The following is a 23,688-nucleotide window of genomic DNA, read 5'->3' as shown; positions in this document are numbered from 1 at the left end:
AGCAGACAAGATGGAGGCCCTCTTTTACTTTTTTTTTTCTCATTATGTTATGGGCAATAAGAACAAACAGAATACTGCAGTAAGAATGGTGCTTTCCATTCCTTTACATGGACAATAGAACATTTGATGAACACTGTCTTCCCTGCTACACATGTTTGTTATAAATGATGATAGCAATCAACAAAACAAACAAATAAGCAAAATAGAACGAAAGAAATGGAAATACAGAAGGTTTATTCTTAAACAACAAACCTATTTTTTAGTGGTTGTAGCTTTTTTAGTAGCTGTGTCTACATAGGACTGATAGCCAATCATTATCTTTGGAGGAAATTCTAACTTTTCCTAGTATACCCTCCTTATATGTGTAACAACTTCTCTGTTTTCCCATTAAGTAGTCCATATTGCTATCTTATCTCCTTTAGCTCTAACATTGACAACAGCTTCACAGACATCATCATTGTAGTCATCAAAAGATTCTCCAATAAGGCACAGCAGTGTCTTTAGCCAATAGCATTTAGTCACTTGTCTCTGCTGTTTGTTCAATGCTCTTAACCATCATCCTCCTTATTTATTTTTCTCATCTTCCCCCGGGGGCTCAATACCATCCTCAAAAGTTGAGTAGTCACAGCAAGGCACTAACTTACTAGACAACCATATATGGTTGTACCAAGCTCAAAAGTCTTCAACAGTATCAGACTTAGAGGCATTTTCCAGGGCTAGTTGTAATTTTGACTTGGTTGTGGGAGGAGGCAAATACTGTCTTTACATACTTTGCCATCATGACTGGCCATCTTGACTATTTTTTTTCTTTCTCTTAATTCTACACTATATTTTTATTTTTTTAATTAATTTTTTGAGATTAATTATAATTCTTATTTTTCAGTTACACTTTACTTTCAGCATTATTTATATTAGTTTCTGGTGTACAGCACGGTGGTTAATTAGACAGTCATATACTTTACAAAATGATTTCCCTGATATTTCCAGTACCCATTGTCACCAAATGTAGTTATTACAAGATTAATGACTAGACTTCCTATGCTGTACTTTATATCCTCATGACTATTTTATAACTACCAGTTTGTATGACTTAATTCCCTCACTGTTTTAACTTTAACCCTTCCCCTCATACCCCTCCCATCTACCAACCAACAATTTGTTCTCTGTATCTAGTAATCTGTTTCTTTATTCAATTATTTTTCCTTTAGATTTCACTTATAAGTACAGTCATATGATATTTGTCTTTCTCTCTCTGACTTTGAGGACCTTCCATCTGTTTTCCGCAGTGGCTACACCAATCTGCATTGCCACCAACAGTGTAGCAGTAGGCTTCCTTTTTCACCATATTCTCACCAACACTTGTTCTTTGTTGATTTTTTGATAATAGCCATTCTGTTTAATGTGAGGGGATATCTTAATGTGATTTTAATTCTCATTTTTCTTTTTATTAGTGATATAGAGCACCTTTTCATATGTATATTGGCCATCTGTGTGTCCTTGTTGAAGAAGTGTTTCTTCAGGTTCTTTGCCCATTTTTAAAATATATATAATCTTTATAATATTTTTTCCCATTACCATTTCATCCCTTATACCCACCTCCCCCAGCAATCACCACCCTGTCGTCCATGTCAAGGAGTCCTTTTTCTTTTTTCTCTCAATCCCTCTACCCCTTAACCACCTCCAACCCCACACCAGCTGTCATCAGTTCTCTATCTATGAGCCTGCGTCTGTTTTGCTTGTTAGTTCAGTTTGTTCATTAGATTCCATATATGAGTGAAATCATATGGCATTTGTCTTTCTCTAACTGGCTTATTTCTTTTAGCAAAATGTTCTCCAGGTCCATCCATACCGTTACAAAGGGTAAAACTTTCTTCTTTTTTACAGCCAAGTTGTATTACAATGTGTAAATGTCCCATAGTTGTTTTATCTACTCATCTATTGATGTGAACTTGGGCTGCTTCCATATCTTGATGATTGTAAATAATGCTGCAGTGAATATAATGGTGCTTATATTCTTTCAAATATATCTTTGGATATATTCCCAGAGTGGGATTGCTGGGAAAAGGCAGATCCATTTTTAATTTTTTGAGGTATCTCCATATCACTTTCCACAGTGGCTGCACCAGTCTGCATTCTGACCAACAGTGCAAAAGGGTTGCCATTTCTCCACAACCTTGACAGCACTTGTTTGTTGATTTATTGATGACAGCCATTCTGACAGGTGTGAGATGGAATCTCACTGTGGTTTTACTTTGCATTTCTCTGGTGATTAGTGATGTTGAGCATCTTTTCATATGCCTATTAACCATTGGTATGTCCTCCTTGTACAAGTGTCTGTTCAGGTCCTTTGCTCATTTTTCATTTGGGTTGTTTGGTTTTTTGGTGTTGGGTTTTGTAAATTCATTATAAATTTTTCATATTAACCCCTTATCAGATGTATTGGCAAATATGTCCTCCCATTCAGTGGGTTGTCATTTTATCTTGCTGATAATTTCCTTTGCTGGACAAAAATTTTTTAGTTTGATGAAGTCCCATTTGTTTATTTTTTCTTTTGTTTCCCTTGCCTGGAAGCTATATCCAGTAAAAATATTTCTATAAGCAATATCCCAGATTTTGCTGCTTATGTTTTCTTCTAGGATTTTAATGGTTTCAGGTCTAACATGTAAGTCTATGATCCATTTTGAATTTATTCTTGTGGATGGTGTAGGAAAGTGGTCTCATTTCATTTTTCTGCACATATCTGACCAATTTTCCCAACACCATTTATTGAATAAACTGTCTTTAGCCCATTGTATGTGCTTGCTTCCTCTGTTAAATATTAATTGACTGTAAAGGTGTGGGATTGTTTCTGGATTTTCTATTCTGTTCCATTGGTCTGTGTGTCTGTTTTTATGCCAGTACCAGTCTGTTTTGATTTTTACGGCCTCGTAGTGCAGTTTGATATTAGGTAACATGATTCCTCCAACTTTGTTCTTCTTTTACAGAATCGCTGTTGCTATGTGGGGCCTTTTGTGGTTCCATCTACATTTTTGAAATATTTTTTCTAGTTCTGTGAAATATGTCATTGGAATCTTGATAGGAATTGCTTTGAATCCATAGATTGCTTTGGGTAGTATGGACATTTTAATGATGTTAATTTGTCCTATCCATGAACATGGTATGTGCTTCAATTTATTTGTATCTTAATTTCTTTCTTCAGTGACTTATAATATTCCAAGGACCAGTCTTTTACACCCTTGGTTAGGTTTATTCCTAGGTATTTTATTCTTCTGGAGCAATTGTGAATAGGATTGCTTTCTTAATTTCCATTTCTTTTATTTTGTTATTGGCATAAAAAAAGCAACTGGTTTCTGAGTATTAATTTTGTATACTGCTACTTTGCTGAATTCACTTATCATTTCTAGTAGTTTCTTGGTGGAACCTTTGGGGTTCTCTATGTACAGTATCATGTCGTCTGCAAATAAAGGGAGTTTTGCTACTTCCTTTCCAATTTGGATGCCTTTTATTTCTTCTTGTCTGACTTCTCACAGCTAGGACTTCCAGTACTATATTGAATAAGAGAGGTGAAAGCAGACATTCCTGTCTTATTCCCAATCTTAAGGAGAATGCCAGTAGTTTTTGCCCATTGTATATGATGATAGCAGTGGGTTTGTCATATATAGCATTTATTATGTTTAGGTATGTTCTCTCTATCCCCACTTTGCTGAAAGTTTTTATCATAAATAGGTGCTGGATTTTATCAAAAGCTTTTTCTGTATCTATTGATATTATCATGTGGTTTTATCCTTCATTTTGTTTATGAGGTGAATCATATTATTGATTTGCCAATGTTGTGCCATCTTTGCATTCCCAGAATAAGTCCCACTTGATGATGGTTTAGGATCTTTTTGATGCATTACTGTATTCAGTTTGCTAATATTTTGTTGGGGATTTTAGCATCTATGATCATCAGTGATATTGGCCTATAATTTTCTTTTCTTTTTTTTTAAATTATTTATTTATTTATTTATTTTTTCAAATACATTTGTCTCTGCCTACCCCCCACCACTTTCTCTTCCCCCTCTCCCTTCCCTCCCTCAGCTCTTCCCCTTTGGTTTTGTCCATGTGTCCTTGCTATATGTTCCTTGACTTTCCCCTTCCCTTCCTTTTCTCCGCCTCCCCCCGCCTTCCCTCTTGTCTCTGTTGATTTCTTTTCCTTTCAGTGTTGCTGGTCTTATTTTCCTTGCATCTTTGTATTGTTGGTTAGGTTCCACTTATAGGTGAGATCATATGGTATTTGTCTTTCGCCCCCTGGCTTATTTCGCTTAGCATAATGCTCTCCAGTTCCATCCATGCTGTTGCGAAGTTTAGTAGTTCTTTTTTTCTTTCTGCTGCGTAGTATTCCATTGTGTATATGTACCATTACTTTTTGATCCAATCATCTACTGATGGGCATTTAGGTTGCTTCCAACACTTGGTATTGTAAATTGTGCTGCTATGAACATTGGGGTGCATAAGTTCTTTTGTATTGGCGTTTTGGTATTCTTAGGGTATAGTCCCAGCAGGGGAATCACTGGATCAAAAGGCAGTTCCATTTTCAGCTTTCTGAGGAAATTCCACACTGCTTTCCACAATGGCTGCACCAGTCTGCATTCCCACCAACAGTGTACTAGAGTTCCCTTTTCTCCACAACCTCGCCAGCACCTGTTGTTTGTTGATCTGTTTATGCTGACCATTCTGACCGGTGTGAGGTGGTACCTCATGGTGGTTTTGATCTGCATTTCTCTGATGGCTAGTGATGCTAAGCATCCATTTAAATGCCTCTGGGCCCTCTGGATCTCCTCCTTGGAAAAGTGTCCACCCAGGTCCTTTGCCCATGTTTTGATTGGATCGTTTGTCTTCTTGGAGTGGAGTTGAGTGAGTTCTTTATATATCTTGGAGATCAAACCTCTATCTGATGTATCATTAGCAAATATATTTTCCCATACGGTTGGCTCCCTTTTCACTTTGCTGATGTTTTCTTTAGCCATGCAGAAGCTTCTTCTTTTGATGAGGTCCCACTTGTTTATTCTTTCCTTTATGTCCCTTGCTTTAGGAGACATATCGGTGAAAAAATTGCTGCATGGGATATCTAAGAGTTTCCTGCCAATGTTCTCCTCTAGGACTTCTTTGTAGTGTCTTTATCTGGTTTTGGAATTACTATAATGCTGGCCTCATAAAATGAGTTTGGGAGCCTTCTATCCTCTTGAATTTTATTAAATAGTTTGAGAAGGAGAGGTGTTAGTTCCCAGAATGTTTGGTAAAATCCACCTGTGAAGCCATCTGGTCTAGGGCTTTTGTTTGTAAGGAATTTTTTTATTATTATTACTGCTTCAGTTTTATTAGGTGTAATCTGTCTATTCAGATTCTCTTCTTCCTGATTTATTTTTGGGAAATTGTATGTTTCTAGGAATTTCTCCATTTCATCCAGGTTGTCGAGTTTGTTGGCATATAATTATTCTTAATATTTTCTTACAATCCATTGTATTTCTTTGGTGTCTGCTGTTATTTCTACTCTTTTATTATTGATTTTATATTTTGGGGGGTCCTCTTTTTTTCTTGATGAGTCTAGTTAAAGGTTTGTCAATCTTCTTTATCTTTTCAAAGAACCAGTTCTTGGATTCATTGATCTTTAATATCATTTTTTAAGACTCCATTTATTTCTGCTCTTATCTTAATTATTTCCTTCCTTCTGCTCATATTGAGCTTTGTTTGTTATTCCTTTTCAAATTCCTTAAAGTGTGAATTTAGATTGTTTATTTGAGCTTTTTCTTGTTTTTTGGAATAGGCCTATAATGCTTTGAATTTCCCTCTTAGGATTGCTATCCCAGTGTCCCGTAGATTTTGGATTGTTATGGCCTCATTTTTACTTGTTTCAAGGTATCTTTTTATTTCTTTCCTGATCTTATCATTGACCCATTCACTGTTTGATAACATGTTATTTAGTTTCCATGTCTTTGTGTGTTTTTCAGCCTTCCTCTTGTGGTTGACTTCTGGTTTCACAGTGTTGTGGTCATAGAAGATGCTTGATATAATTTGAATCATCTTAAATCTATTGAGACTTGTTTTGTGTCATAACATATGGTTGGTTTATCCTAGAAAATGTTCCAGGCGTACTTGAAAAAAATGTATATTCTGCTGCTGTGGGGTGAAATGGTCTGAAGATATCAATTAAATCCCTTTGTTCTAGGGTGTCATTTAAGACCACTGTCTCCTTGTTGACTTTCTGTCAAGAAGATCTATGTATTGAAGTCAATGGGGTGTCATAACCCCCAAGGATGATTGTATTTCTGTCAGTCTCTCCTTTTATGTCCATCAAGATTTCCTTTACATATTGAGGTGCTCCTATGTTGGATATGTAAATGTATACAATGGTTATATCCCTTTGTTGGATTGTTCTCTTTATCAATATGTAGTATCCTTCTTTTTCTCTTACTATAGCCTTGGTTTGAAAGTTTATTTTGTTAGATATAAGTAGTGCTATCACAGCTTTCTTTCCTTTTCCATTTGCATGAAATATCTTTTTCCAACCCTTTACTTCTAGCCTGTGTGTATATTTTGATCTTAGATGGGTTTCTTCAAGGCGATATACATATATATGTGTCTTGTTTTCTTATCCAATCGGCTATCCTCTGTCTTTTGATTGGAACATTTAAGCCATTTATATTTTAAGTGATTATTGATAGATACATTTGTAGTGTCATTTAATTGTCAGACTGCTTTCCTCTGGGTTTTTATTTTCCTTTATCTTTTTCTCCTCCTCCCCACCTCTTCCTCCTCTCTACTTTCTTCTTTTTCTTCTTTCTTCTTCTTCTTCTTCCTGCAAGTCCTTTAAAATTTGTTGCAGTATTGATTTGGTGTTTACAAAGTGCTTTAGCTTTTTCTTTTCTGGGAACCTCCTTATTTCTCCTTCAGTTTTCAATGATAGCCTTGCTGGATAAAGTAGCCTTGGTTTTAGGTCGCTTTTCATCATCTTGAATATTCACATCACTCCCTTCTGGCTTGAAGGTTTTCTGATAAGAAATCAGATGATAGTCTAATTGGTGCTCCTTTGTAGACAACTACTTGCTTTTCTTTTGCAGCTGTTAGTATTCTCTTCCTATCTTGAAGCCTTGTCATTTTAATTATGATGTGTCAAGGTGTAGGTCTCTTTGAGTTCAACTTGTTTGGGACTCTGATCTTCCTGGACTTCTGCAACTTTTTCCTTCACCACATTAGGGAAGTTTTTGGTTATTATTTCTTCAAATAGGTCCTCAATCCTTTGCTCACTGTCTTCTACTTCTGGTATTCCCATGATGAGGATGTTGTAATGCTTCATGTTGTCCAAGATGTTTCTTAACTTTCTTAACTATCCTTAAGAAAGGATAGCTTTCTTAAGCTATCCTAATTTAAAAATTTTTTTTTTCTTTTTGCCAATCTGCCTGATTGTTTTTTCCTGCATGTCTTCCAAAACACTGATTTGGTCCTCTGCTTCATCTAACCTACTGCTTATTCCCTCCAGTGTATTATTAAGCTCACATATTGCATTCTTTATTTCTGACTGATCCTTTTTGTGGTTTCTCTGTGGGGGTTTTTTTTCATGCTGTTGAATATCTTCATAATCAATACTCTAAGCTCTCTGTATGATACATTGCTTCCTTCCTTGTCATCTAGTTCTTCTGGAAAATTCTCTTGTTCTTTCATTCAGGATCTATTTCTTTTCCTTCCCATTTTGGCTGCTTCTCTGTATTTTCTGCCTTTGATGTTAAATTAATCTGCCATTAATCTGATAATTTTGTTAATCTAATCAATCTGTTATCAGCCATCAGGCTTAAACACCACAGGGTAAGGCAGAGTAATTCCTGTAGGCGGGGGTATTGCTTCTCCTCAAGCTGATGCTGTTCAGAAAGGAGTGTACTGCTGGAGAGAGATGGCTCCTGCAAGGTGAGGGATGACTTAGCACATAGATCCTGGCAGCTGCTCCATCAGTTCTCCCCTCAGAACCACCAAACCCAAACTTTCATCAAGAGTCTCTAGTCCATTCTGCCCTCCCTTTGCCAGCATCCAGGGTAAGCAGCTGCAAATGAAACTTTGCTTTAGCCCTTAATAGCTCTCTGCATCTCTATCAAACTCTTCCTGGGAGATAGAACCCCTGCTGCTTTTCACAGCTGGATGTTATCTAGGTTCTTTTCTGCCTCTGATGCTGTAGATTGAGGATCCCACCTTGGGGTTTAGACCACACTCTCAGGGGGCACCCCTGGCCACTGAAACATCCCTCTGGCACTTCAGCTATGGTCTGTGGGAGCCCAGCCAGCCCTCTCAAGTCTCCTTCATACTCCCTACCAGCCACATTGTGCTGAAGTGTTTTGTTCTGTATGTGCATGGTTGTAAGGCTTCTCTCAAACTAATGTTCAGTTGGTTATTCAAGATGGTTTTTCTACAATTTAGTTGTAATTCCAGATTGGTCTTGGGGAGAGATGAGTGTAGCTTTCACTTATTCCTCTGGCATCTTGGATCTCTCTTCTCTCTTCCCTTTTTTAAATTGGATTGTTTGGTTTTTTTTAATGTTGACTTATATGAGTTCTTCATAAATTTTGGATATTAACTCCTTATCAGATGTATCATTGTCAAATATTTTCTTCCATTCACTAAGTTGTCTTTTAATTTTGTTGATGATTTCCTTTGCTGTGCAAGAACTTTTTTGTTTGATGTAGTTTTTCTTTCATTTACTATTATTTTTTGTTTCCCTTGCCTGAGGAGATACATCATAAAAAATATTGCTAAGAGAAATATCAGAGTTTATTGCTGATGTTTTCTTCTGGGAGATCTAGGGTTTCGAGTCTACATTTAAATTTTTAATCCATTTTGATAATTTTTAATTTTTAAAATAATAGGTTTTTCCTTTTTTATTGTTCAGTTACAATTTTCCCACATTTTTCATCATTGCTGTAACCTGACCTGCCCCCACCCCTGCTCCCAGTCAATCCCAACCCCATTGTTTTATGTTGTAGAAGAAGATAGTCTAGTTTTATTTTTGCATGTATCTGTCTGGTATTCCCAATACCATTTATTGAATAGACTGTCTTTACCCTATTGAATGTTTTTGTCTCCTTTGTCATATATTAACTGACCATTTAGGCACATGTTTATATCTGGACTCTGTTTTTTCCCATTGATCTACATGTCAGCTCTTATGGCAATACCATGCTGTTTTGATTACTGTTGCTTTGTAATATAATCTGATATCAGGTAGCATGATTTCCCCAACTTCGTCCTCCTTTTGCAAGACTGCTGTGGCTATTTGGGTCTTTTGTGGTCCCATGTAAATTTTTGAAATACTTGTTCTAGTTGTGTGAAAAATGTTACTCATATCTTGATAGGAATTATGTTGACTCTGTAGATTGCTTTTGGTAGTTGGACATTTTAATGATGTTAATTCTCCCTATCCATGAGTACAGTATATGCTTCCACTTATTTGTATTTTCTTCAGCTTCTTTTTTAGTGTTTTATAATTTACCCAGTACAGGTGTTTTACATCCTTGGTTAAATTGATTCTAGGTATTTTAATTTCTTGATGGATTTGGAAATGGGATTGTTTTCTATCATCTATCTATCTATCATCTATCTATTTATTTACTTTTAGAGAAGGGAAGGGAGGGAGAAAGAGAGAGAGAGAAACATCACTGTGTGGTTGCATCTTGCACGCCCCCTACTGGGGACCTGGCCTGCAATCCAGGCATGTGCCCTCTACTGGGAATCGAACTGGTGACATTTTGATTCAAGGCTAGTGCTCAATCCATTGAGCCACACCAGCTAGGGCTAAATGGGATTGTTTTCTTAGTTTCACTTTCTGATAGTTCATTATTGGTGTATAAAATATTCTTTTATTTTTCCTAAAGAAACCCCTCAACATTTGGTAGTGATGAATCTTTTTAGGTTTTTCTTTTCCAGGAAGATTTATCTCTTTTTCAATTTTAAATGATAGCCTTGCTGGATAGAGTAGTCTTGGTTGTAGATCTTTCCTTTTCAACACTTTGAATAGTTTGTGCCAATGCCTTCTGGCATGAAAATTTTCTGTTGAGAAACCTGCTCACAGTCTTATGGGAATTTCTTTGTAGGTAGCTGTCCTTCTCTTGCTACTTTTAAGATTCTTTATTTGTCTTTAGCCTTTACCATTTTAATTATGATGTGTCTTGCTGTGGGCCTTTTTGGGTTCATCTTGTTTGGGACTCTGCACTTCCTGAATTTGTGCTTCTTTTTTCTTTACCAAGTTAAGGAAGTTTTCAGTTACTATTTCTTCAAGTAGAGTCCGAGTCCCTTGCTCTCTTTTCATCTTTTGATATTCCTATGATGTGAATGTTGTTACACTTTATGTTGTCTCAGATGTTCCTCAAACTATCCTCATTTTTAAAAAATTTTGTTGCTGTGATCGTGTTTTTTTTCCTTTGCTGCTTTATCTTACAGATCTCTGATTCATCCTCTGCTTCATCTAATCTGCTGATGATTCCTTCTAGTGTATTCTTCATTTCAGCCATTTTATTCTTTATTTCTGACTGGTTCTTTTTTGGTTTCTATTGTTTTTTAATGCTTGTTTTGTCTTTTTTGAAATTCTCACTTACTTTCTTGACAGTCCTTATAATCATTGTTGTGAGTTTGACTCCATTTTATTTAGTTCATTTTCTATAGATTTTTCCTGTTCTTTTATTTGGGACATTTCTTTTTTCCCCTCATTTTGGCTGCCCCTTTGTGTTTCTATGTTAGGTAGACCTGTGTCTCCAACTCCTGGTGTGGTGGCCTTATGTAGTAGGTGTCCTGTGGGGTCCAGTGGCACAGTTTTCTTGATCACCTGATCCTGCTGCTCCAGAAGTGCCCCTTGTGTCACTTATGTGCTCCCTTTTGATGTAGTTGAGTGTTGATTGCTGTTGGCTCATCAGGTATGGGATTTACCCTCAGGCTGGCTGGCTGTGAGTAGTAGCCAAGATCACAATATATGAGGTCCTATATATATAAGTGTTCACCCCATGAATTGGAATTTTCTCCAGCTGAAATTGATGCCTGCTCAGACTTCTTTTTGGAGGCACCTCTTGTGGAGCTAGTTGCGTGGTGTGCTGTTGTGGCCTGAGGCCACCCACAGGGTGTATTTGTTCTGTGGCTTCTTGAGAGAGACTCCGGCACAGAAAAATGTTAAACATGGCCTGGTGTCAGCCTGGTACTACCTGTTGGGAGATACAGTTTGATCCAAGATAGGTAGCTGCCTTTGCTGGAACTGTGTGGGTATGGGAGGGGCCAAGCTGCAAATCGAGATCAACAGCCACGAGTACCAGGCCTGGGGCAAATCAGAAAAAGGACCAAAGCACCCTAAGACTTGCCTGCTGCCTGGATGTCTCAACCACTTTTTCTCTCCTCCAGTTAGGGAAGTTCTCCATCATAACTTTCTCAAACAGGTTCTCTATCCCTTGCTCCTCTTCTCCTTCTGGTATCCCTATTATATGAATATTATTATGTTTCAGGTTGTCCTGAATTTCCCTAAATGCCACTTCATTCTTTTTGAGTCTTTTTTCATTTTCTTGCTCTTTCTGGGTGTTTTTTTCTACCTTATCCTCCAGCTCGCTGATTCGATCCTCTGCTTCATTGAGCCTGCTTTTGATTCCTCCTACTGTGTTCTTCAATTCAGAAGTTGTATTCTTCATTTCCTCTTGTCTCTTATTGATAGTTTCTATGTCCGTTTTCATGCTGATATAATTTGAAGCAAGTTCCTTATCGTTTCCCTGGAGTTTTTTTTTGTAATTCTCTCTGAGCTCACTGAGCTCATTGAGCTTCCTTAGAACCATTGCTTTGAACTCAGCATCTGATAGTTTACTTGCCTCTATTTCATTTAGTTCTCTTTGTTGGGATTCCTCCTTTCCCTTCAGTTAGGGGGTGTTTCTTTGTCTTCCCATTATTTGAGAGACTCTTTTTTTTTGTTTCTCCGTCTTAAATCAATCTGTCTTGATATCCTGACTTTGTGGTGTGAACTTCTATGGAAGGAGACTGCTGTTTTTTCTTTTTGGATCTGCCTCTGATGATGTCAGATGTTGACCCTGCCTGATCCTAAGCAATCTGTCCGAGACTTCCAGGAATCTACTCTCTGTGGCTGTCTTCTTCAGCTGTTAATCTGGTCACTCTGCACTCAGCAGGCCAGCTTAGACAGCACAGGGTGGGGCAGAGTCCCTCCTTGGGGGAGGATTATTGTATCCTCTCTTGCTGCTGCCACTCAGAGGAGTGGTCTGCCTGAAGCAGATGGCTGCTACCATATGGGGAATGAGTCAGCACCAGGATCCTGCTGGCTACTCTTCCTGTTATCTCCCCAAAGCCTCCTTCTCCATTCTCTCCTCAGGCCTCTTTAGCCCACTCTGCCCCTGCTTTTGCCAGAGCCCAGGGTAAGTGGCTGCAAATTAAATTTATGTGCTGGCCCTTTAAAAGTCTCTTTGCATCTCCAGCTGACTGTCTCTGGCAGAGAGCAGCCCTGCTGCGTGTCGTACTTGGCTGTTACCTGTGTGCTTTTTGGGCACTGGTGCTGTATGCTGGAGATCCCTGCTTATGGTTTAGACCCCGCTCTTCTCAGGGGGATCCAAGTGGCCATTTCAATATCCTTCTGGTGCTGCTGCCTGTGGGCGCCCCACCCACCTTACCAGTGAGGTTGTGCTAAAGCTAATTCTTCTGTCTGTCTGAGGTTATAAGGCCCCTCTCTTGCTATTGTTCAGTTGTTTATTCCAGGTGCTTTCTCCACAATTTAATTGTAATTCCAGATTGTTCCTGGGAGGGGGTCAGTGTGACTCCCATTCACTTCTTCACCATCTTGATTTTTTTTTCAGAGCTCCTTCTTTCTTCCTGTTGTGTAGTATTCCATTGTATAAAAGTGCCACAGTTGTTCAGTCCACTCATTTACTGATGGGCAGTTGGGTTGCTTCTAGCACTTAGCTCTGTAAGTTGCACTGCTATGAACACTGGGGTGCCTAGATTCTTTTGAATTGGTGTTTCAGGATTCTTAGGGTATAATCCCAGCAGTGGAATTGCTGGATGAAAAGGTATTTCCATTTTCAGTTTTTTGAGAAAATTCCATACTGTTTTCCACAGTTGGTGCACTAGACTGCATTCCCAACAACAGTGTACTAGGGTTCCCTTTTCTCCTAAACTTCGTCAGTACTTGTTGTTTGTTGATTTGTTTATGATGACCATTCTGATTTGTGTGAAGTGTTATCTCAATGTGATTTTAATTTGAATCTCTGTGATGTCTAATAATGCTGAGCATCCTTTCATCTATCTCTGAGGTCTCTGTATGCCCTCCTTGAGGAAGTATCTGTTCAGGTCCTTTACCCATTTTTAATTGGATTGTTTGTATTCCTTGAGTGGAGTCCTGTGAGTTTTTATATAATTTGGAGATCAAACCCTTGTTGAGGTATCATTGGCAAATATATTTTCCCATACATTCGGTTCCCTTTTCATTTTGCCATGCAGCTATTTATTCTGATGAAGTCCCATTTGTTCATTCTTTCCTTATTCCAAGGGACATATAGGCAAAAGTATCACTGCATGGAATATGAGATTTTCCTGCCTATGTTCTTCTCTAGGCCTTTTATGGCGTTGTGACTTATATTTAAATGTTTTATCCATCTTGACTTTATTTCTTTGTATGGTGTAAGTTGGTGGTCAAATTTCATTTTTTTGCATGTAGCTGTCCAGATCTCCCAACATTTGTTGAGAGTCTATTTTTACTCCATTTATATGCTGCTGCCCCCTTTGTCAAGTATTAGTTTACCATAGAGACAAAGGTTTTTTTCTGGGATCTGTTCTATTCCATTGATATATGTGTCTGTTCTTATGCCACTATCACTGTTTTTTTAATATATATTTTATTGATTATGCTATTACAGTTGTCCCATTTTTTCTCCCCTTTATTCCTGTCCACCCTGCACCACCTGAAGCCCCCTTAGTTCCTGACTGTGGGTTGGACATTTAAGTTCTTAGGCTTCTCCATTTCCTATACTATTCTTAAACTCTGCCTGCCTATTTTTAAACTAATATTTATGCTGCTTATTCCCTGTACCTTTCCTGCCATTCTTCCCCTCCCCCTGTCTTGTGATCTCCATTTTTATGATTCTGTTCCTGTTATAGTTGTTTGCTTAGTTTGTTTTTGTATTTTCTTAGATTTCGTTGTTAATAGTTGTGACTTTGTTGTCATTTAACTATTCATAGTTGTTGATCTTCCTCTTTTTCTTAGATAAGTTCCTTTAACATTTCATGTAATAAGAACTTGGTGATGATGAACTACTTTCACTTGACCTTATCTGGGAAGCACTTTATCTGCCCTTCCATTCTAAATGATAGCTTTGCTGGAGAGAGTAATCCTGAATGTAGGTCCTTGCTTTTCATTACTTTGAATACTACTTTCCAGCCCCTTCTTGCCTGTAAGGTTTCTATTGATAAGCCAGCTGATACTCTTATGGGATATGTAGATAACTACAAAGGAGTCTCCTTTTCTCTTGCTACTTTAAAGTTTCTCTCCTTATCTTTAATCTTGGGTAATGTAATTATGATGTCCCTTAGTGTATGCTTCCTTGGGTCCACCTTCTTTGGAACTCTCTGAGCTTCCTGGATCTCCTGGACGTCTACTTCCTTCACCAGATTGGAGAGGTTTTCCTTCATTATTTTTTCAAATATGTTTTCAATTTCTCACTCTTCCTCTTTTCTTTCTGGCACCCCTGATTCAGATGTTGGAACATTTAAAGTTGTCCCAGAGGTTCCTAAGCCTCTCCTCATTTTTTTGAATTCTTGTTTCATCAGTCTGTTCTGGTTGAATGTTTGTCTCTTCCAACTGCTCCCAGTTGTTGATTTGAGTCCCAGTTTCCTTCCCTTTACTGTTGGTTCCATGAGTATTTTCATTTATTTCATTTTATGTAACCTTCACTTTTTCCTCCATTTCAAGACCATACTCAACCAATTCTGCATGCATCCTGATTACCAGTGTTTTGAACTGTGCATCTGATATGTTGGCTGTATGTTAATTGCTTAGTTCTGTTTTTGGAGCTTTGATCCTTTCTTTCATTTGGGCTGTATTTCTTTGTCTCAGCATGCCTATTACGTTGGGAGGGGCAGAGCCTTAGGTTTTCACCAGGGTGGGGCAACCCAGGTTGCTGCATTGTGACGCTATGTTGTTGGGAGAGATCCGAAAGAGAATGCCACTTGCTCGGCTCTCGGCGGCTTTCAGTCACTTTCCTCACTACCCGCAAGCAAATTGGGCCCTTCTAGTGCTGATTCCCAGGTGGATGGGTTTTTCTACATTCTTCAACCCATGAGCCTCTCCAACAGACTCTCCTGTGAGACTGGGAATTTCTTCAGCTGCTACAACTGCCACCAGGTTGTACCCTCAGATGTTTTGAGAATTTCTTTTCCAGCTCAGGAACCCTGAATTGTGCAGTCTGTCTCGTTCCACAGCTGTTCTTCACAGTTTATCCACGTGCAGATATGGGACCGCCAGGTCTACCAGTGCTGCCTCACCCACCTGGTCCTCCAGCCACCTCCTTGCCATGCCACCTGGCTGTCCATCTCTGCTCCTCCTACTGGTCTGGATGAATGTTTCTTTAGTTTCTTGGTTGTCGGACCTCCATACAGTTTGATGTTCTGGCAGTTCTGGTTATTTTTTTGTTTTAAATGTGTTGTTGTCCTTCTTTTGGTTGTGCAAGGAGTCAAAGTGTATCTACCTGCATCTCCATCATGGCCAGAGGTACACTACCACTGTTTTAATTACAGTGGCCTTGTAATATGGTTTGGCATCAGGTATTGTGATCCCTCCTACTTTGTTCTTCTTTCTCAAAATTGCTGAGGTATTTGGGGTTGTTTTTGGTTCCATATAATTTCTTGAAATGCTTGTTCTATATCTGTGAAATATGTCATTGGTATTTTGATAAGGATTGTATCAAATCTATAGATTGCTTTGGGTAGTATGGACATTTTGATGATGTTAATTCTTCCAGTCCATTAACACAGTATATGCTTCCATTTGTGTGTCCTTCTTAATTTCTTTCTCAGTGTTGTGTAGTTTTCTGAGTATAGGTCTTTTACATCCTTGGTTAGGTTTATTCTTAGGTACATTATTTTTTTTGTTGCTATAACAAATGGGATTTCCCCCCCTGATTTCTGTTTCTGATAGTTCATTGGTGTACAAAAATGCCTTCAATTTCCGAATATCAACTTTGTATGCTGCTGTTCTGCCAAGTCACTTACTAGGTAGTGCAGTTTTTTGGTGGAGTCTGTAGGGTTTTCTATGTACTCTGTCATGTCATCTGCAAACAATGACAGTTTTACTTCTCCCTTTCCAATCTGGGTGCCTTTTATTTTTCTTTTTTCTGACCACTGTGGCTATAACTTCCATTAGTACATTGACTAGAAGTGGTGAAAGCGGACAATCTTGTCTTGTTCCCGATCTTAGTGGGAAAGCTTTTAGCTTTTGCACATTGTGTATGATGTTGGCTGTAGGTTTCTCTTATATGACCTTTGTGTGTTGAGATATGCTCCCTCTACTCCCACTTTGCTGAATGTTTTTATCATAAATGGGTGCAGTACCTTATCAAATACTTTTTCTGCCTCTATTGATATGATCATGTGATTTTTGCCTTTCCTTTTGTTTATGTGATGTTTTACATTTATTGATTTGTGAAAATTGAACCATCCTTGCATCCCTGAGATGAATCCCACTTGATCATGGTGGATGTGGTATGCCTATATTTTATTGAGGTTTTTAACATCTATGTTTATCAGCAATATTGGCCTGTAGTTTTCTTTTTTGTTGTATCTTTATCTAGTTTTGGGATTAGGATTATGCTGGCCTCATAAAAAGAGTTTGGCAGTCTTCCTTCTTCTTTGATTTTTTGGAATAGTCTGAGAAAGATAGGGGTTAGTTCTTCCTTAAATGTTTTGTAAAATTCTCCTGTGAAACCATCTGGACCAGGGCTTTTATGTGCTGGTAGTTTTTTTATCACAGCTTCAATTTCACCTGCTGTGATTTCACCAGTCTGTTCAGGCTTTCTGCTTCATTCAGTTTTGGAAGATTGTGCTTTTAGAAATTTGTCCATTTCATCAAGATTTTCAAACTTCTTGTCATGTAGTTGTTTGTAGTAATTTTTTATAATCCTTCGCATATCTGTGGTATCAGTTGTAATCTCTCAGCTTTCATTTCTGATTTTATTTATTTTGGTCCTCTTGCCTTTTTTCTTGATGAATTCTGTTAAAGGCTTGTAGATTTTATCTTTTCAAAGAACCAGTTCCTGGAGTTATTGATCTTTTGAATTATTCTTTTAGTCTCTATGTCATTTAGTTCTACTCTCGTATTGGTTATTTCCTTCCTTCTGCTTGTTGTGGACTCTGTTTCTTGTTCCTCCAGTTCTTGTGGATATATGGTAAGGTCATTTTTAGGTAGGCCTGTTTTGCTATGAACTTCCCTCTCAGGACTGCCTTCACAGTGTCCCATAGATTTTAGACTGTTGTATGTTCATTTGCATTTGTTTCCAGAAACTTTTTAATTTTTTTCTTGATCTCACTGTTAACCCATTCATTGTTTAATAGCATGCCATGCATCTCCATGAATGTTAATGTTTTTGAGTTTTTTCCTTGAGGCTGGTTTCTAGATTCAGGCCCTTGTGGTCCAAGGAAATTCTTAATATAATTTCAATTTTCTTGAATTTGTTGAGGCTTGATTTGTGTCCTATCATGTGGTTTATGTTTGAAAATGTTCCATGTAATTTGAAAAGCATGTGTATTTTGCTTTTTCTGGATGAAGAGTTCTACATGTTTTCAGTTAAGTCTATTTGATCAGTTAAGTCCAGCATTGTTCAATGCTGCAATATCCTGGGTGATATTTTGTTTGTAAGGTCTATTTATTGTTGATGGTGGGGTGTTAAAATCCCCTGCAATCAATGTATTGCTGTCTATATCTTCCTTGAAGTCCTCCAAGATTTTTCTTATATATTTGGGTCATCCTATGCTGAGTGCATATATGTTTATAATGTTTATGTCTTCTTGATGGATTCTTTTCTTGAATATCATGAAGTGTCCTTCTGTGTCTCTTTTTATAACCTTTGTTTTGAATTCTACTTTTTCTGATATAAGTATTGGTACCATGGCTTTTTTTTTCCTTGGCTTTTGGCTGGAATATTTTTTTCCAACTCTTCACTTTAAATTTGTGTAGGTCTTTTCTTCTAGGTGGGTCTCTTGTGGGCAGCATATGTGTGGGTCATGTTTTCTTATCTATTCAGCTACCCTATGTCTTTTGATTGGAGCATTTAATCCATTTACATTTAATGATATTATTGATTGGTACTTATTCAATTTTTTCCCCTTTGTGCCTGAGTTCCTCTCTCCCTCACTCTTTTTCTTCCTCTTCCTAAACAGTCCCTTTAGCATCTCTTGCAGTTCTCGCTTGGTGGAGGTGTATTCTTTTAGCCTTATTTTATCAGGGAAACTCCTTATTTTGCCTCCATTGTAATTGAGAGCCTTGCTGGGTAGAGTAGTCTTGGTTGCAGGCCTTGGAATATTTCTTGCCATTCCATTCTGGCCTGTAATGTTTCTGTTGAGAAATCAGCTGTGAGCCTTATGCGTGCTCCCTTGTATGTTACTTCCTGTTTCTCCCTTGCTGCCTTTAAGATTCTCTCTTTGTCTTTCAGATTTGGCATTTTAATTATGATTTGTCTTAGAGTGAGCCTCTTTGGGTTCTTGTTTGGGACCCTCTATACTTCCTGAACTTGTATGGCTTTTCCCCTCTTCAGGTTAGGGAAGTTTTCTGTTACTGTTTTTTCAAACAAGTTTACTATTTCTTATTGCTGCAACCCACGCAGAGTGGAGGTCCTTGAGTCGGGGCGACGGGAGATTGAGAAAGACACAACACAACTCAAAGATACAACACAAGACAGTTTAAGGAAAAGTGGGGGCCAGGTGGGTCATTGTCCTCTGATGGAGAGAAAATGCCTGAACACGGTCTCTGCATTTATTTTATGGGGGTTGGTTAGATGAAGCTCAAGATTGTTTTCCAGCTGCAGGTGAAGGTTGTTCATTTCCCAGACTACCTAAATGATAAAACTTTCTTCTGCCAAGGCTGCAGTCAATTCAGCTGAAGCTTGTGGTAAACTGTTTTCTACCCAATCCCCCTCACCCCCAGGTTCTGGCTGTTGTCAGCTGCTGGCTTGCTCCACTTTGCAGATGGAAGCCAGTCAAGCATGGCTTTGTCAAACACTCAACCTGCTTTTGACGTCAGCCATTACCATCCCCTGCACCTTACTTCTTTTCTAACCCTTCTGGTAATCCTATGATTCTAATGTGTTTCATGTTTCCCCACAGTTCTCTTAAACTATTTTCATATTTTTTAAATCTTTTTTTGTGCTCTGCCTGGGTGTTTAATTTTTTTTCATGCTCTACCAGGTAATTGCACTTCCTGAGTATTTTTTTCTACCTTGTCTTTCTGCTCACTAATTTGGTCCTCTGCTTAATCTAACCTGCTTGTACTTCCTTGTAGTATATATATATATTTTTTATTTCAGATATTGTATTCTTCATTTCTTGGTTATTGTTTATTGTTTCTGTTTTCTACTTAATACTGTTGTAGTTCTCACTCAGTTCCTTGTAGTTGTCAGTGAGTTCCTTGAGCATCCTTATAACCATTTTTTTTAATTCTATATCTGATAGTTCCCTTGCCTCCATTTCATTTAACTCTTTTACTTCCATTCCTTTCAATTTTGGGTTCTTTCCTTTTCCCCCCATTTTATGGTACTCTTTTTGTTTGTTTCTGTGATTCCAGATGCTCTACTTTGCCAGCTGTCTTCTCAGGGTGAACTTCTGTGGTAGGGGTTCTATGGGACTCAGTGGTGTAGGCTCTTTGATTTCCTTGCCTGGACGCTCTAGGGTTGCCCTTTCTTCTGTTTATCAGGCTCTCTTGTTGTACTTGGGCTTTACCTGTCAATGGTTCCTTCGTTGGTGGGTTCTCCCCTCTAACAGGTGTACTGGTATTCACAGCTCCCACCTTGTCTTGTATGCCGTTCTACCGCTGTTAGTTAACAAAGCAGTGTTATCAGACAACCAGACCTACACCAGCAAAAAGAATCCCCCCTACCACATTAGCAGTCTCTACCTCAATTGAAATAAGATTAATAAAGGTGAAGAGAGATTGCAGATATTATAAGATATGACAAAGGGAGTATGAGATAACTAAAAGAGGGGGAAATGTTGTTGTATGGTAAGAGGGAGAAGAATTGGTAAGAGTTGGGATGGAACTGAGGGGAAGAAAGGGAGAGAGAAAAACTTGCAATGTAAGCAAAACACAAAAGGGCCATGGGAATGATGGGGTAAGAAGAGGGAAGAGTATACTGTGAGGTTTGAAGTAAATTTGAAAAGATGTTGGACCAGCAGAAGCAAAATTGCAGAAAAACCATAGCAGGGTTGATAGCAATGACTGCTGAATAAAGTTTAATAAAGGTGATACAGGAATAAGAATATTGTAGAAAAGCAAAAAGTGAATATGAGATATCTACAGTAAAGAAAAATGATTATGAGGATCAGGGAAGCAAACTAATAAATATAAGGAGTAAAGCCCAGCTGAGTGAGGGGGAATACATAAAGAAAAGAAGAAGGAACAAAAGGGAGAGAGAAAACAATGAAATAAAATTCCTTATTCAACTGATCAGGAAGAAGGCCAAGGCAAAAGGGAGTAAGACAGTGGGAGAGTATTCTATGGGATTTAAAGTACAAACAAGTAGTGAACAAATAGGAGTCCTTTTGGAGGAGTACTGCGATAACCATGATATTTTACCCAACTTGCCACTGCTTATAAAAGTTGAAAAAGAAATGTCTCTTATAATAAGGGTAAAAGAATGTGATCTGACTTAAGAAATGAGAATGCTTATACAAGGTTAGATGGAGGAGAAATAGAGTGAGGGATAGAAACTTGGTGTAGTGTGAGAGGAAATAAAGTTAACCACAACAGTAATAAAGCTCAGAAAGATGGTAAAATGGTTTAAGACCAGGGAAGGGTGCTTTGTGCGATTTGGAATAACAATAGTATGATAAGAAATATATAATCTGATTAAAAACAATAAAGAGTAAAAGATGAAGAATAGTGTGTTATTTGGAATATGAGTGAAGTGAAAGAAGAAAAATTAAAATGCAATATGACAGGGGGGAAAACAAATCAAACAGAAACAAACCAAACAAAATAAACTAAATAAATGGAAAGAAGAGAAATTTAAAAAATGCAAGTTCTGAGAGATAGCAAAGTGAAATTTGTGTCAGCTGTTGGTGTTTGCCTTCTGACTTCTTTCTAGATTGTCTCTGGTTTTCTCTGGGCTCCAGGTTTTATGATCTTACTTTTTTTTTTGAGAAAAAAAAAAAAAAAACCTCATGCCAATTTTACATGACCAAACCAGTTTTGCAGGTCTTTCCAAATCCTGCAGGCAGAAGGGGGCTGGGCTCCATTATTTTCCTTTCCTGTTGTTCTGCCAGGAGGATGGGGCTCGGTCTGGGCTACAATAACACAGGTGCTCTGTTTACTGCCCACACCGTCAGATCACTGTGCAGCCTATGCTGTCCACTCTGCACATTTACTCCAGGCCAGCACCAATAATCCACCTCATCTTGCAACCCTTTGATCAGTCTGTGAGGTACATTGAGTGGAAGCAAATCATGTGCCTTTTCCTCCTTTGTTGGCCTGACCACTGTGTGCCCACAAGGTCCCTGAATGGTGGCTCAGTTCCTCTATCGGACGAAGTCTCTCTGGGAGCCACTGCCTCTCTGAACCCCTGCTTCCCTCTCTTTGATCAATCTGCGAGGTGCCCTGAGTGATAGCAGATCGTGCCTCCAATCTTCCCTCTTTACTAGCCTGACCATTGTGTGAGGCAGGTCACTACACGACTGCTCAGTTCTTTTATTGAGAAGTTTCCTGGGGTGCTGCTGGCTGCTCTTAACAAGTGCCTGACTTTCCACACAGTCCAACTCTCTGACCAGCCCAGAGTCTATCTGGGTCATGGCCAGTTGTATCCCATCTCTTCTCCCAGCTCCAGGTGTCACCCAGCTCCCCAATTTCTCTGTTACTGTCCTATCTGGCAGCCTCCACAATTTCTCTGGTACTGTCCTAGCTGGCAGCGATGGTACGCTGCTGGTCGTGTGTCACTTACTGCCTTTTTATACCCCCAGTGACTTTACATGTCCAGGCCTCTACTGGCATGGGTGTGAGACTTCTCCACTCTGGGAGGGCAGAGAACTGCTTGGTGGCTATCACTGACCTGGCTCTCCTCCAGTGCTCCTGCGGCAGCCTCGGTCTCCATCTCAGGGTCCAGGGACCTTCTTTTGGCCTACAAAATCTCCTTTCCACTTGTTTTTAAGCATCCTCTGCACACTTTGGCTTCCAAAATCCAAAAGTGTATAGGCTTGCTGGTGTAGGTCTGGTTGTCTGATAACACTGCTTTGTTAACTAAACTTCCTGTCATCTGGAATTCTTTGGCTGTTCATTCTGTTTTTTGGAAGATAGGCTAGGGGTCCCAGTTGGGTGCAGGAGCAAGTTGGCTCAGCTCCCACCTACATCCCCACTATCTTCCTCTCCCTATTTCTTTTTAAAAATCTTTTTCCATACTCTTTGCCATTATACTAAGATATTTTTCTCCAAGCATTTGTATTATACTGTTCACCTTGTCTGGGGTCTAGCAACTACTTGCTATTATCAAATTCCAATTTGTAGATCTGGTCTTTAAGGTGATTCATTTATTTTACTTCCAATTGTTCTATCTAAGAAATGTTGATAATTTCTGCCCTGTAACAGGGACCTCTACTCCATCCATTTTAACGTACTTGCCATTTTTTAAATACAACTTGGTTCTTCCTATCTGATTTTGCATGTACTGCTATTTGTATCTAGGAAACCATCGGTAGCATACACACACATACACGTGCACACATATACCATACTCTCTGAAGATTGGACTAAATTACTAATTAAGTTCCTAACAGTGGGGAAAGGAAATTATTTTTAGTAGCCCCTCTCCAACTCCCACACCAGGCAACATACATTATGTCAGAAATAATATGATCACACAAACCTGGAACAGATGGAGCATAAGGTAATATTCTATTTCTTTAGTGTCTGTTACATCTGGTAAGAACTACACATATATTATGGATATAAGAATTGTTAATTTGGTCCTATACTTATATGCCTGTTAGTAGGCTTGAGGATATAAAATATACTACATCCATAATTTTGCATACCCAGTATGTTCTCTAGTTTACGCAGGAAATTATCTCAAGCATGATATAATCACATACATCTTTAAATTACTCCTGCAGAAAACAAAACAAAACATTTACTTATATATTATCTCCCGTGAAAAATGTCAAATTTACTAAGATATTTTAATACTTTAGTATGTTATATATTTAGGTAAAAGTAGTATCATTGTGGAATTTTTGAATTATTGAAAGAAAATTTACTTAAAATTCTATCAATATCCTTATTATATTTTATAGGTAAATATTTTCAAAAGAGCATTTTTGTTCATATGACTCTTATGATGCATAAAACAAGTGAAATGCATAATTAATATATAGAAGTTTTCAGGATTTGCTTTATAAGTTTATCGTATTTTTTTTTCATTGCAAAATGAACCTAATATATTGTGT

The 23,688-nt window shown here is 38.3% G+C and overlaps 1 protein-coding gene and 1 pseudogene across 5 annotated transcripts in view; one reads left to right on the top strand and one right to left on the bottom strand.

Annotated features, from left to right (window-relative positions):
* STXBP5L (syntaxin binding protein 5L) overlaps positions 1-23,688 on the top strand; it is a 402,439-nt gene that overhangs the window by 182,605 nt on the left and 196,146 nt on the right. The gene's annotated exons all lie outside the window — the stretch shown is intronic.
* Positions 240-22,340, bottom strand: LOC129071617 (eukaryotic translation initiation factor 4E-like; annotated as a pseudogene).

Source organism: Pteronotus mesoamericanus, unplaced genomic scaffold (assembly GCF_021234165.1).
Source record: "Pteronotus mesoamericanus isolate MK-2021 breed Mesoamerican mustached bat unplaced genomic scaffold, CSHL_Meso_final contig_27, whole genome shotgun sequence".
NCBI classification, from domain to species: Eukaryota; Metazoa; Chordata; class Mammalia; order Chiroptera; family Mormoopidae; genus Pteronotus; species Pteronotus mesoamericanus.
The sequence above is the reverse complement of the archived record's forward strand: the minus strand, read 5'-3'. Positions and strand labels throughout refer to the sequence as shown.